The following is an 11,398-nucleotide window of genomic DNA, read 5'->3' as shown; positions in this document are numbered from 1 at the left end:
GGGGGCCGGGAGGTAGAAATGGCCTGGAGAGGCGGCAGAGTGACTTTCTGGAGGAGCCCCACTTTGGATCTCAGCTCTGTGTGGCTGGAGGCTCCCGAAGGCGGGTCCGGAGCGGCGAGGCTGCAGCAGCAGCTAGGAAACTGAAGTCCAGAGTGAGTTCACCCCGCCGCACAGCTGGTCCTCAGCGAAGCTGGGGGCTGGGGAGGGAGGAGACAGCTGGAGGCTCTCTGGCCAAAGCCGAGGCCGGCCGAGGAGAAGCTGCGAGAGAAGGGGCAGGTCAGGGTGAAGGCCCTTGGCCCTGCTATTGCCTCTGAAAGGATGATCCAGGAGGCGAGACGACCAAGAGACCCAATGCTGACTTGAGCAGGGCTGAGTAGGACGCCTCTCCGCCCTTCTTCTGTGGGAACCAGATTATTTCTGGGGACCTTTGCGTCAGCTTGCCCACATCTGGCATACCGGATCATCTAGGTTTGTCCCTTATTTTTAACCTCTTCTCCCCAGAATAGAACAGGGTTGGAATATCTTCAGGACACCCTCTTGGATGTTTTGCATACATCTGCCAATGCAGTAATAAACTTCACATAAAAACGCTTATCTGACTTCACCACATTCCTATTATATACTTTGGATCCAGAGGAACTAATGCCTCACCTCGTGTTCGGCATCACCCAGCCCCACAGAACTAAAAATCTGTTAGTTAGGGAGATAGTATTGTTTATTGAGCTGTTTTTGTGGTCAGATGAGTCCTCTTTTTTTGCCTAGATTTCTCTTGGTTCATTCAGTGTCGGTGATAAATAAGGTTTTTCTTTATAAGCATCCAAAATATTCTCATTGGATAGTTTGGCAAGAATTTACACCTTCGTAAATTAGTCCCCCCAGTTCCAAAGTAATACCGCTCTGCCCCCCCCCCCCCCCCCAAGAAAACACTTCAGGGACTTGCATGAGGAGTAAGGAGCTAATACAGTATGTGATGTCTGCCCCTTGACCTTAACAGAAATCTCTAAGATAAGAATTCTTTTTTTTTTTTAATCTGCTTTTGGGAGAGGGGAAGGTAGGGCAGTTGGGGTGAACTGACTTGCCCGAGGTCACAAGGCTAGTTTTGTTTTAAGTGTCTGAGGCGCATTTGAACTCAGGTCCTCCTGACTCCAGGGCTGGTGCTCTATTCATTGCTCCACCTAGCCGCCCCTAATTTTAAAAAGAAAAAGTTATAGCTCATGCAGTGCTTTAAGGTTTACCAAGCTCAATCTTCACATTCCGGTGTATTAGTCCCAGTATTCTAACTTTGATACCCTCTGCTACTCTCTCCATTTTTGCAAATTCCACCCCATCCATACCCATCCATCCTGCAGTACTCTTGTCCAAGTTCTTCCATAAGTTTGTCATAGGGGGCACACCCAGAGTGCTGAAGGCCTTCCTCTAATTCCATTAAGATTTCATGGATAATTTAAAAAGACTACAAAGATGTATTTTTTTTAAAAAAATCATTCGTTATGATCAAATGAATTTATACCAGGTATGCAAGAATGGTTAGGGAAACAACATAATTCAGTATATTAAGAAAATATTCAGAACCACATGATTATTTAAACAGATGTAGAAAAAGTGCTTTATGAAGTATAATACTCATTTATGATGAAATACAAAGTAAAGGCATAGTTTGGGAGTTCTTAACCTTTTTTCTGTCATGGGCACCTTTGACAGTCTGGTAAAGCCCATGGTCCCCTTTAGCATCTGATGAAACCTACAGAACTTTAGAAAGGCATGGTTTCTCAAAATAAGGTTTTTAAACATATAAAACCAAAAAATATAGGTTTACAAAAGAAATCAATTATACTGAAATAAAGATTTAACATTTTCTCATCCAAGTTCTTGGACCATTCTAAAATAATATATGGTCTCTGACAAAGGACTCATTTCCAAAATATACAGAGAATTGAATCAAATTTATAAGAATACAAGTCATTCCCCAATTGATAAATGGTCAAAGGATATGAACAGGCAATTTCCAGAGAAAGAAATTAAAGATATCTATAAGCACATGAAGAAATGCTCTAAATCACTATTAATTAGAGAAATGCAAATCAAACCAACTCTGAGGTACCACATCTCACCAGTCAGATTGGCTAAGATGACAAAACAGGAAAATGACAAATGCTGGAGAGGATGTGGGCAAATTGGAACACTAATGAATTGCTGGTGGAGTGATGAACTGATCCAGCCTTTCTGGAGAGCAATCTGGAATTATGCCCAAAGGGCTATAAATACTTTCATATCCTTTGACCAAGCAATACCACTCCTAGCATTATATCCCAAAGGGAATCATAGAAGTGGGAGAAAGACCCATATGTACAAAAATGTTTATAGCAGCTCTTTTTGTGGTGGCAAAGAACTGGAAATTAAGGGGGTGCCCATCAATTGGGGAATGGCTGAACAAGTTGTGGTATATGCATGTTATGGAATACTATTGTGTTATAAGAAGTGAGGAGCAGATGGTCTTCATATTTACCTGGAGAGGCTTATACGAACTGATGTTGAGTGAGAAGAGTAGAACCAGGAGGAATTTGTACACAATTACAGACACAACGTATGTGTGATGACCAACTTTGATAGACTGGACTCTTCTCAGGAAAGAAGTGATATAAGTCAATCCCAAAAGACTCATGATGGAGAGAAATGTGTGCATCCAGAGAAAGAACTAGAAAGAACTGAGTTTATATCCAGGTGGAAGCAAAATACCTGATCTTTTTCCTTCTCTTATTTGGTTTTATGTCCTCTTTACCATTTTTCATTCCATCTGATATAATCCGTCTTTTTAACCTGACTAATGAATAATGTGAAAGCATTTACAGATCCTCTACTTGACTATATGCCGCCATGGGGGGGAGGGGAGGGAGGGGGACAAAATGTGAAACGCAAGGAATTGTGGAATTGAATCCTGTAAACTAAAAGGAAACAAACAAATTGATTAATAAAATCAAATTAGCAAAAAAAATAATATATGAACCCCTTGGGGGTGTCTATGGACCCCAGGTTGAGAACAACTGATGGAGGAATTTTTTTAATATGATAAAAAGTATCTACTTAAAACCAAACGCAAGCATCATATACAAAGGGGAAATACTAGATGTTTTCGCAGAAAGTACAAAAATGAAGCAAAGATGCCCTCTTTCTCTACTATTATTTGATACAATTCTAGAAATAATAGCAATAATAATGTAATAGAAAGAAATCAAAGAAGAAACAATCTTAATTTGATAATGACATGATTGTTTACTTAGAAAATCCTAGAGAATCAGCAAAGATACTAATTGAGACATTAATAGCTTCAACAAAATCACAGGCTATAAAACAAATCCACAAAAATCAACAAAATTTCTAAATGATAACAAAATCTAAGAAACAATAATAAAAAAGAATCCCCATCATAATACCTATCAAAAGCATAAAATAATTGGAAGGCAATCTACTAAAACACACCTAGTACTTGTATAGATTCAATTAAAATGCTTCCTAATAATTTAAAATGTTGGAGAAATATTCAGTGTTCATGATTGGGTTGTGCTAATATAATAAAAATGACAATACTACCAAAGTTAATTTACATTTTTTTCAGAGATAAAACATCTTTTAATGAGAAATCACTGAAAATTTCTTTACAAGCACAAGACCTTACTTATTAGGCTGTAATACAAGCAAAAGATAGTATTGAAGTAAAAAGCTGGTGTTACTGAACCTGACATGCCCACGGGCACATTCTTTTAACTCTCACAAAACAAAATACTGAGAGACAAGGGCTAACGGTGAACTGAAATATATCTAATTCACTCACACACACACACACACACACACACACATACACACAACTGCAGTGGCCCAAGAGAATAGTCTTCTATTAGAGTCTCTGATTTACATCATTCATTTCAGCCAGATTTTGAGTTACAAATTTCTCCCCATTTTTCTCCTACCCACCTCCCCAAAATAGCAGTCCCACAGGATATTCCCTCTCCAATCTGTTCTCTCCCATATTTTTTCCCATATCCCTTATGACTTTTCCAGTGGATCTCTATGCCCTAGTGCCTGTATGTCTTATTTCCCAATTACATGTAAAATAGTATTAATATACATTATATATTAATACTTCCTTCCTTGTCACCCACCCTTACTGGGAAGATAAGCCATTCAGTATAGGTTATACATATGTGGCTAATGCAAAACAATAACATAGTAGATATATTGTAAAAGACTGACTATATTTCCCTCCCTCCTATCCCACCTCCCAGTTGTTCTATTCTCTACTTTGATCCCGTCCCTTTTCAAAAGTGGGTGCTTCCAACTTCTCTCCTGTAATGCCAAGCACAGGCAACTTCCCAAGGTTCAAAATACCAGCATAGGTGCTCTCCATTTTATTTAGTGACTAGTTAAGAACAGAGAGAATCAACATATAGCATAATTCAAAATACAGAATTTACCAAGAGTGATTTAATCAAGTACTACCCCACCCTTGGACATTAGATTCATTTAATCAATCACAAAGTCCCTCTTCTAAATACTACTCCACCCCTAGGCTGTACATTCATTTAGTCCATCACAAAGCCCCTCTTCTCAAATGGAGATTAGTTTCCAATCATAAGTAAAGTACATTCATTTGTTCAATCACAGAGCACAAAAAGGTCAAAAGTTCCTCACTCTTGGATTACAATTGAATCTACCCCAGCATTACAACAAGTTTAAGCACAGCTTTTAATACCCAAATGGAGGTCTTTTCTTCATCTTGATAAGAGGCAAGTTCTCAGCAATCTTTGTTCCTGGGGAGACAAAGCTGAGCAAGGCCACAAGATACATTGCCAGAGTCTTCATTAATTCATTCTCTGTCTGCAGAACAGTCCTAGGATCCCTGAAAACATTAGCAAAACCCCCTTCCAGGATTTCTGTAAACATGCAACAAGAAAATCCTTCTTCAGGGCTTCTGAACCAACAGCAAGGTTCCAAGTCCTCTGCAACAACAGCACTGTCTTTCACCAGTGTACAGAATTCACTCTCTGTCTGCAGAACAGTCTCTGGAGCTCTGAACCAACAGCAAGGTTCCAGAACTCTGCAACAACAGCACTGTTTTTTACCAGTGAACAGGTCTGGCAAAACAACATCAAAACAGACAGACAAAGTACCAGCATAACAGCCATGTCTCCTCAGTCCTTGGCAGCTCTGGGTGGCAGCTCTCAAAAGTCCTGGGCAATTCAAAGTGGCCCTCAGCAATCCTTTCAGTCTCTCTCTGCCTCCAAGGTGCTGCTTCAAAAAGTTCTTCTGCCTCTCTCTTGTGTCTCTCCAAATCTACGTCACCAGCTCCTCCCAGTTCAGCCCTCTCTTTTCACGTCAACAAGTCCATTCCACAAGTGGGATTCACAAGCTCTGAATTTTAACACAATCAAACCAAAAACCAAGCCAATACAGGGGGATCTTTGAATTCCATTACTATTACACCTCCCCCCAAGCCTGCCCTCCTTTCCATCATCCCCCCTCTTATCCCTTTCCCCTCTACTCTCCTGAAGGGTGAGACCCTATTTAGTGTGTATTTCATTCCCTCCCCAAGCCAAATTCAATGGGAATGGGGTTGACCTTCCTATTCTTCCCCTCCATTGCAACCATTTTCCCTCGCCGCTTCTTTATTCTGTCTCTCCCCATCTTCTCTCATTATATTTCTCTCTCACCTCTTAATTTCACCCTTTAAGTATCAGCCCTTCCTGTTAAATTGGTCCTGTGCCCTCTATGTATACCTGTAAACATATATAAACACTTTCACATATGTATTCATATGCCCATATAACCTCATATATAGACATATATATTTCTATTTCCTTCAACTATATTCATACTGAGAAAAGTTTCATAAGTTACAATGATTGTTTTTCCATGTAAGAGTGTTACTAGTTCAACTTTGATAAGTTCCTCATGATTTCTTTTCCCTGTTTACCTTCTCATGCTTCTCTTGCTTCTTTTATCTGAATGTCAAATTTTCTATTCAACTCTGGTTTTTTCAGCAACAATGTTTGAAAGTCCTTATTATGCTCAGTTTTGCTGGGTAGGTGATTCTTGGTTTTAATCCTAGCTCCTTTGACCTCAGGAATATCATATTCCAAGCCCTTTGATCCCTCAGTGTAGAAGCTGCCAGATCCTGGGTTATCCTGATTGTGTTTCCACAATATTCAAATTGTTTCTTCCTGGCTGCTTGTAATACTCTCTCCTTAATCTGGGAATTCCAGAACCTGCCTATAATATTGCTAGGAGTTTTCTTTTTGGGATCTTTTTCAGGAGGTGATCAGTGGATTCTTTCAACCTCTGTTTTGCCCTCTGGTTCTAAAACACCAGGGCAGTTTTCTTTGAGAACTTCCTGGAGGATGATTTCTAGGTTCTTACTTTGATCATGGCTTTCAGGTAATCCAATAATTTTTAAATTCTCTGTCCTGCATCTATTTTCCAGGTCAGTGGTTTTTCCCATGAGATATTTCACATTGCCTTCTATTCTTTCATTTGTTTGGATCTGTTTAACAGCCTCTTGATTTCTCATAGTCATTAGCTTCCATTTGCTCCAATCTAGTTCTGAAGCAACAATTCTCCTCAGTGAGCATTTGAGATTCTTTTTCCATCTGGCAAATTTGACTTTTTAAGGCATTCTTCTCCTCATCGCCTTTTTGGGCCTCTTTTGCCATTTGAGTTAGTCTATTTTTTTAAGGTGTTATTTTCCTCAGTCAGGCTGTTGACTCTCATTTCATAATTTTCTTGTATTGTTCTCATTTCTCTTCCCAATTTTTCCTCCACTTCTCTTATCTGCTTCTTAAGGTCCTCTATGGCCTGTAAGCAGCTCGTATTTTCCTTTGAAGCTTTTGGTGCAGGAGTTCTGACTTCACTGTCTTCCTCCTGTTCCATGCTTTGCTCCTTTTTGTGCCCAAAATAGGAGTGTAATGTTGGAATCTTCTGTCTGCTTTGTTTCCTTTGCCTGGTCATGTGGCCCCTCAGTCAGTTGACCCCTGGGTCTTTTGCCACAGTAGGACTCTGCCACCTGATAGGGGAGCTTTTGCCCCAAATGCTGGGGTTTTCTCAGCTGCCAGAGGTATTAGAGGGGTGCCCTTTCTGAGGCCTCCACAGCTCTGGCAAGCTGGTCATGCACCCGAGGACCTCCCCCCTAGACCGCAATCCAGATGCAAGCAGGTTAAAGCAAGAGCAATTACCCCTTAGACTGGTTGCTTGGTCCCCCTACACTCTGCAGGCCAGGAGCTGAAGCTGCCATATGGTGCTGGCTGGCTGTGCTGGGGGTCTCAGTGCCTTCTTGCCCCTGGGGTAAAAGCCACACACTTCCACCTACTGGGTCCCAAAGTCCAGACTGCACTGATCTCTCACTTTGTCCTTTGCATCTATGTGTTGATAATTCTAGAAACAGCCACAGCTGCTGCTGATCCAAAGTCCCTCTGGCCTGCCTCTGGTCAGACCTGCCCTGGGGCTAAAACCTCCATCTCACCCAGGCCTGGGCTCCACTCCCAGAGAGCTGCGCTGGCCGATTCCTGCTGGCCTGCCGGGCTGTCCTCAGCGGGAGGTTAGCTTCTCTGTGTCATTTTGTGGGTTCTGCAGCTCCAAAGTTTGTTCAGAGTCCCCTTTTTGCATTGATTGGGGAAGGTGGAAGCCGGAGCAGTGGGGAGGTCCTGCTTCTACTCTGCCATCTTGACTCGTCTCCCCTACTTTATGTGTTTAATGTTATACTAATATACCAAAGCGGTATTTTATAAAACTCTTTGTAAAATAGTACATTTGGAGAAATGGAAGATCTAGGACAGCAGTCAAAATAATGAAAAAAAGAAGTAGGAATAAAGAGGGAATATGATGTTTAGACCTCAAACTATATTATAAAGTAGCAATATTCAAAATAATTTTTCATTAAAAGTAGAAAAGCTTAGCAATGAAATAGAGTAGATAAAGGAAAATCAAAACTTGGGAAACTTTCCCATTACTTGGGGAAGAATTTCCTATTTGTTAAGAAATGTTGGGAAAACTGGGAAGCAATCTGGCAGGAATAAGCCTTAGACCCACATTTTACATTAGATTCCATAATAAATTCAAATCTATAATTTAAATGTTAAAGTTCCTATCACCAAAAAAAATTAGAAAAGAAGATCATTTGCTCTTCTCTATAGGAAAGGGATGAATTGTTAACTGAACAAGGAGAGGTAGTTACAGAAGATGATTACAGAAGCTGAAAAGTCCCTGCAGAAATGAAAATTTAATATATCTAGGAGAAGAAGAGAAGCTGTCATATGAGGAAATGTTATCAAATTTCTCAGATGAAAGTGAAGTGTGCAAGATATAAAGAAAATTAACAGAAATATCTAAGACCAAAACTGTCAGGAAATTGGCAGGCTACAAAACATTGTACAGCTACCAATGGAAAATAGTTAAGTGCTCAAGCAAGACTGAAATACATTGGAAAGAAGGAAGGAGGGACTGGATTCAGGGAGATCATTTAGGAGACTTGCAATCATCGGGGTGAGAAGTGATAAGGACCAGAAGTAGGGAGGTGACTGTTTGAGTAGAGAGAAGGGAACTGAAGTGGGATTTTGTAGAGGTAGAATCAGCAAGATTTGACAGCTAATTAAATATGAAGGAAAAGAGAGAATAGTATTTAAAGTTGACTCCAAGTTTGTAAATTTGGGTGACTAGAAAGGTGGTAGTGCCCTCTGCCAAAATAAATGATCAGATAGAAAGAATTTGTAATCTTTCTCAATAGTTTCTTCATTATCAACTTCCCCTAAATCATAGTTTGGAACCAAAAGCCCTTTCTTTTTTTAAATTCAATTTTATTCTACTTTCAGTTCCAAATTCTCTCCCTTCCTTCTCTTTCTCCCTGGCATACTGCGAAGGCAAGAAAAACAAAACCCATTATAAATATATATATTATATACTTATATATAATATATATAATCATACAAAGCAATTTCCCATATTCGTCATGTCAAAAAAAGAAAGAAATAAGGAAAAGAAAATAAAAAGAAAGGAAAATATGGTTTGCTTTATACTCTGAGTTTACCAGTTCTCTATCTGGAGGTGGAAAGCATGCTTCATCATGAGCTCTTTACAGGTGTTATTGGTCATTATGTGGATCAGAGCTAGTAGTCTTTCAAAGTCCATTTTAAAGTCCTTTCGAGTAATTTCCCCTTAACTTTTGGATTTGTTTGGTATCTGTGTTTTGGTGGTATAACTGTTGCTTAGGCAAAGTGATCTAGACAGTAGTTCATATAAAAATAGAAAATTTAGTGGATTGAAAGTTCAATATGAGTTAATGTGAATAACAGCCAATGACAATGCAATTTTATGATGCATTGATAGAAGCATAGTATATAAATCATTTACTGTATATAGATATGTATGAGTCTATAATATATAATATATATATATATATATTGTGTGTATATATGTGTATATGTATGTATCCTTGCTATCTTATCACTGTGTTCAGTACATGTGGGATTTTTTTTAGTATGGTTTCATTTGATTTTGCTGACAATGACCTCCTTGGGAAACAGTCCTCTTTGGGTGAAAAAGTAACAGACAGGGGCAGCTAGGTGACCCAGTGAATAGAGCACTGGCCCTGGAGTCAGGAGGACCTGAGTTCAAATCTGGCCTCAGACACTTAATACTTACTAGCTGTGTGACCTTGGGCAAGTCAATTAACCCCAATTGCCCTGCCATTCCCCCTCCAAAAAAAGCAAAAAAAAAAAAAAAAGAGTAACAGACAAATTTTTTTGAAGGACACTTGACACCTGGAGTGTGTACAAAGGAGATCGACATATGTGTATATGTATATGTATGTGCATGTGTATGTGCATGAGTGTGTTGTATGAGTATGTGAATGTGCATGTGTATATGTATGTGTATGTATATGTATAAGTATAGACAAGGATCAGTTGAAAAAAACTGAGTATGTTTAGCCTGGAGAAGAGAAGGTTTAACGGGTGACTATCATTAAGGGTTGTTTCATAAAAAAGAGATTAGAATGTTCTGTTTGTTTCCAGAGGGCAGAACTAAGAGCTATGGACAGAGGTTATGGAGAGATCATGGGGAAACTTCCTAGCAATTACAGCTTTCCAAAGATAGAACAGGATGCCTCATGAATAACTGAATGTTTCATCACTAGAAATCTTCCAACAGAAGCTGGTGGACCACTTGTTAGAATTCTTGTAATTCCATATCCCTAAGTATGTGATGATACCTTGCTTCTATAGGAAGCCTTTCCCAATTTCTCTTAATTGTAGTGTCTTTTCTCTTTTAATTATTTCCTATTTATCTTATAGCATTTGTACACATTTGTTTGCTTGTTATCTCTCCCATTTTGTTTGTGAGTTCCTTAAGGGTAGGGACTGTCTCTTCTCTCTCTCTTTTTTTTATTATCCACAGTACTTAATACAGTGCTTAGACCATAGTGGGTACTAATAAATGTTTATTGACTGACTAACCATGTCACAACCTTGTAAGAGGTCCATAAAACCATCTACATTGGTGCGGCAAGGTGGCACAGTGAATAGAGTGCCAACCCTAGAGTTAGGAGTACTGAGTACTTAACATGTACTAGCCGTGTGACCTTGGGCAAGTTACTCAACCTCAATTGTCCTGCCTTTCCCCCTCCCAAAAATAAAAAATATTTTTTATTTTTTAATTATTTTGAATTTATTTTGAAAAATAAAAATGCACCTACATTAAATTAGAGATACTTATGGAAAATTGTGTATTACCCCTACTGGATCTGTGAGTTTAAAATCAACTGAAATTAGAACCAATGCCATTCTGAAGAGTTGATACTTCTTGTAAACTGTTTCTTATTGTGAACTAAATCTAAGTTTGAAAAACTTATCCTTGTATAATGTACTATCTCACTCATAAGTTCCAGTGTCCTTTATTTATGGAAAGGGAAGAAACTCAGAGGTAAAGGCCAAAGGAAGCCATGTTGTTACCTCTACTGAAGGTCCCACATGAATAACAGAGAAGGTTGTATGGGGTAGTGGATAAAGAACTAGCCTTGGAGTCTTTAAGAACTGAATTCATTAAGATCTGCCTTGACACATACTGGTTGACAGATGATGAGCAAGTCATTTAACCCCTGACTGCCCCCAGGGAATTCTCTCAAGTTATAAAAAGAGTTTTTAGCATTCCCTGGAATCAAAGGTCCAGAACCTGGGGGAAAAAAGATGAGGGAATAATGATGTAGGCCTGAGAGTCTGCACCTAGCAGAGACCTGGAGCAAAGTAAGAAGGATCTGGTGCATGTGAGAAACACTCACTCTCTCTCTCTCTCTCTGTATCTCTCTCTCTCTGTATCTCTCTCTCTCTCTCTCTCTCTCTCTCTCTCTCTCTCTCTCTCT

General features: G+C 39.3%; 1 protein-coding gene and 1 long non-coding RNA gene across 2 annotated transcripts in view; one reads left to right on the top strand and one right to left on the bottom strand.

Moving 5' to 3' along the window:
* Nucleotides 1-11,398, bottom strand: part of SMC5 (structural maintenance of chromosomes 5) — a 396,836-nt gene that overhangs the window by 352,260 nt on the left and 33,178 nt on the right. The window lies entirely within an intron of this gene.
* LOC138160470 (uncharacterized) overlaps nt 1-11,398 on the top strand; it is a 32,717-nt gene that overhangs the window by 688 nt on the left and 20,631 nt on the right. The gene's annotated exons all lie outside the window — the stretch shown is intronic.

The sequence above is a fragment of the Petaurus breviceps genome, unplaced genomic scaffold, assembly GCF_028583685.1.
Source record: "Petaurus breviceps papuanus isolate PSGF00001 unplaced genomic scaffold, PetGlider_PUasm1.0 118, whole genome shotgun sequence".
NCBI lineage: Eukaryota > Metazoa > Chordata > Mammalia > Diprotodontia > Petauridae > Petaurus > Petaurus breviceps.
The sequence above is the reverse complement of the archived record's forward strand: the minus strand, read 5'-3'. Positions and strand labels throughout refer to the sequence as shown.